Source organism: Egretta garzetta, unplaced genomic scaffold, assembly GCF_000687185.1.
Source record: "Egretta garzetta isolate BGI_Z169 unplaced genomic scaffold, ASM68718v1 scaffold53, whole genome shotgun sequence".
Classification (NCBI taxonomy): domain Eukaryota; kingdom Metazoa; phylum Chordata; class Aves; order Pelecaniformes; family Ardeidae; genus Egretta; species Egretta garzetta.
The window spans coordinates 1,391,545-1,395,615 of NW_009259312.1; the positions used below are offsets into that span (position 1 = coordinate 1,391,545).

Below are 4,071 nucleotides of genomic sequence, written 5' to 3' on the forward strand. Positions count from 1 at the left end.
GTAAGGTAAAATGCCAGCATCCAACTGTTGTTGTCTTGTTTTGCTGAACAGACTGTGTGCGTTTAGGATGTTCAGACAACATCCTGCACCTATCTGTGTTGTCAAGCAAGTGGGCTGCCCGCCTCCGTGGACGCAGAATGAGAAGTCGGGGGTCTCAGCTCAGGGTGTGCTTCTCCTGACTTGAGCAGGAGCAGGAGCTCAAGTCTGCTCTCCTGAGCAGCACCATGAATGAGGGGGGGCTCCGCTGGAGCACAGCAGCCAGTTTGAAATCCTTTGGACAAAGAGGTTCTCTGCTCATGTTCAAACCTACCTGAAGCCAGTCCGGTAAATGCAAAGGACACTCATTATGGATCGCCCAGCCCTCTGTTTCTGGAGCGAGCTTGTAGGGAAGCTAGCAAGAGCCCAGCTACAAGGTTGTCTGGCTATATCACCAGGATAAGCTGGATTCAGGCTGGGCTGTGAAACTGGCACTGCTTCAGGAGCTGTGGTGGGCAATCACTCTTGTGTGGATGGGGTTTTTGGTCCATCCCCTTAGACCTCTCTGCAGTACTTGGTGCGCTTCAGCACCTCTGTGCAGCCTGTAGCTACAATGGGCAGAGAGTATGAGTGTGCTGTCAAGCAGGGTCTCCCAAGGGGTACCCTCACCAGTGTGCTCAGCTGCCTGAGCTGAATGAGCAGAAGGAGGTGAGCGATGCCTGTGGGCAGAGGAAATCCAGATTCACTGAAAGCCCCAGGAGGGGAGCAATGAAGCTGGTGAGGGGTCTGGAGCCCAAGGCTGATGGGGAGCGGCTGAGGGACCTGGGGGTGTTCAGTCTGGAGAAGAGGAGGCTGAGGGGAGACCTTATCACTTGACAGGAGAGGAGAGGTGTGTGTGTTGGTCTCTTCTCCCAAGTAACAAGCTATAGGATGAGGGGAAATGGCCTCAAGTTGTGCCAGGGGAGGTTTAGATTGGATATTAGGAAAGTTTTTTTCACCAAAAGGCTTGTCAGGTGTTGGAATGGGCTGCCCAGGGATGTGGTTGAGTCCCCACCCCTGGATTTAAAAGCCGGGCAGACGAGGTGCTTAGGGACATGGTTTAGTGGTGGGATGGCAGGCTTAGGTTAACGGTTGGGCTTGATCTTAGAGGTCTTTTCCAACCTAAATGATTTTATGATTGCTTCATGGTGGACCATTCGTGCCCACAGATCAGTCAGTCATGCTGGAGAACTGCTGATGTTAAGCTTTCCTACAGTAACATCCAGCTACCTGGACACTCGGAGCTGCTTATATGGTCTGCGAGCTTCAAACAAAACTCCAGGCTCTGGTCCATATGTCCACAGTGCAGGACATTTAGGTGGTTGAGGGTGAAGGATGTGGGGCATAACTCTGTTCCTCTGGCAGGAGAGACATCTGTATGGTTTTATGGGAGGCAGGTGAGAAGGGGTGAACTGTTTTGGCAGCTGAAAGCCTTCACAAACCTGGCCACCCATCCATCCCTGCACTGGTGGAGTTCAAAAGCAAAAGACCCAACCTCCAAACTTTGCAAGAGGAATCCCTCCACTCCTCTCCCCCTCTGGGAAGGTGTAACCTGTGTCAGGTGGGTGTTGGTGTGTCCCGTGTTGTTACGGGAAGGGGCTCAGCACGCTGAGTGCAGATTGGGACCCATGTAGGAAATAATCCCAGTGAGCTGTGCGTGATGTGGCACGTGCCGGATCACGACCAGTCCAAGGCTGCTGGCATGGCTCAGCCTACAGCTTTTTATTTGTGGGTCCTGCTAGCATTACAACCGTGAACATCCGCACTAAAAACAGCCGATCTTTTTCAATGAGTTAGCCTGCTCTTGGGGCAGAGGCTCTGGAAATGCCCTGTGCTAGCTCTCCTGAACTTGCTGCAAACTCAGGCACGCAGCCAAAACGTGTGTTCCCTGAAGACCTGTGTCTTCCACCAGTTCTGCCTGGAGATTCGCGTGCAGAGAGCGATTTCTACTGCCTCGTGGCCCCTTTTCCCTTGTGAAAGCGTCATCCCTCTGGGGAGCCGAAATCTCTGTGGGGGCAGGTGGTGCGGGTATGACTCTGATGAGGTCACTGGGCTCAACCGGCTTTTAATCCTCTGGATATGCACTATACACTGATGTTTGCATAGCGCTGGGGATTTTGTTCTTAGACTGTCACACCGGCCAAAGTCAAGTGCCACACACAAGTCTGCATGTGTTATGTCACCCGGTTACCTTTGTCAGCCGAATGCGGACTCATAGAAGAAATACTAGATCAGTTTGACAAGCCCTCCGACCAGAAAACTGCATTGACTAGCACTAATCGTGTTTCCATCTCCAAGCGCTGGCCGTTCCCCACCTCTGCCGGGGACCACAGACAGAGTAATCAGCCTGCACTTCCCAGGTCGGGCCGTTTGCCCTCTGAAAATATTGGTACAACACTAAGGTTTTGTTTGCTTAAGTGGGTTTTTTTATTTATTGTTCCAAGACCTCTGGAACTTCCTGACTGGTGTGGGACATGTTTTGGGTGGGGTTTTTTTTTTTTGTTTGTTTGTTTTTTAAAGTTGGTGTTAGGGATTTGGTGAGCTCCTTCATACACTCTGACATGCAGGTTTTCCAGTTACAGATGTGAAAAATGGTTAGCTGACGGTGTTGGGTATCTTCCCAACTTGCTTCTCAGAGAATTTTATGGTAGCTGAGATACAAGTCATCCTTATCTGCAAAGACAAACAGTAATGCTTATACTTTCTACATCTTCTCTATCAGGGTAATTGCACTGCACTTGCTTTAGCATCCAGCCTATTGTATTGACAGACTATTACTTTTTTCCCCTTGATATACCTATTGCCATTTTTTTTAATATCTTTTAGCTTTCTTTATAAAATGTGTTGATTTCCTGCTACTAATTTTATCGTTCATTTTCTATTTGTTACATACTTTATTTTTTAATTTGGCTCACCTTGAAAAAATTCTTATTTTAAACAAAATAAACTTTTTTGAATACAGTATTGGTGTTTTTTTTTTTTTTTTTGTGGGGCTCGGGGAGAAGAGGGCTCTACTAAAGCATCTTTAAATATCTCCCAATAAGCATTGTCACATTTGCTTATATTTGCGTGTTTTCCCTCAGTTATTTTCGTGCCTGATTGTTTCTAGTTTTGGGAAACTGACCTTTTAGAGACGACGTGTTGGACCGTGTTCTGTTTCCTTATCTCAAATGCAGTTGGGAGCTGTGACTGGTTTTATTCCAGCTACTGCAGGATTTCCTTGTCCTAGAAAGCTATCTGTTATGTGTAGGTGTGTTGAGATTTTTTTTTAAATTTTTTTTTTAAATTTTTTTTTTTAGCACCACAAACCCTCCAGCATCTGCCACAAGCCTGAAATTACATCTTTTCTCTCTGTACATTGTGGGTAGATGCTTCAGGAGCTGCTCATCTGTTCCGCTGATTCATTTGTCTGTAGCAAACTCCCACCAGCCGCTGACCCTCTGAAATGGCAGGGACTCTGCAGCAAGTAGCCTGGCTTTCTGCTGGGGGAAACGTGGTGTCCGTTGATGAAACAGTTTGAAGGTCACTGGGACTCTAGGGGACCCTGGAGCAGCACCCCCTGCCCTGCTCCCTGGGTCCCTAATGTGGAAGGGTGACACCCGGCACCCCCTTGCTCTTTGGAGGGGATGGGTGCCTGTGACATCGAGTGGGTGAGCTGCTGACAAATGGTCTCGCTGTTGCTTCTCCGCTGTTGGTGGGGAATAATCCGTGAGAGTGTTTGCTTTTAGCTTCGTTATTGACTCACTCAACTGGACGGTGATGAATTTGCCGTATCAAGCTGGCTGCCGGAGATGCTCCCTGTGCCGTCAACCGTGGGAATGTTGACTGCAGCGGTAGGGCTGGGGCTCGGCACGGCGGTTGCACGGGTGTAAGGCTGGTGCAGGGAAGCTGTTGGAAGCAGTCCGTTGTGGGAGCAGCGGGGGGTACCCGAGTGCACCCAGCAGGCTCCGGGAGCGGCGGGGCAGGCGTGCTGGTGGGGATGAGTCGGTACCTCCCTACATCCCTCCATGCAGCCCCCTGCCCCTGTGGCTCTGCGGGTGGGTGCTGCAGCAGGGC

The 4,071-nt window shown here is 49.8% G+C and overlaps 1 protein-coding gene across 1 annotated transcript in view; it reads left to right on the forward strand.

Annotated features, from left to right (window-relative positions):
• GPR50 (G protein-coupled receptor 50) overlaps positions 1-4,071 on the forward strand; it is a 68,712-nt gene that overhangs the window by 16,110 nt on the left and 48,531 nt on the right. The window lies entirely within an intron of this gene.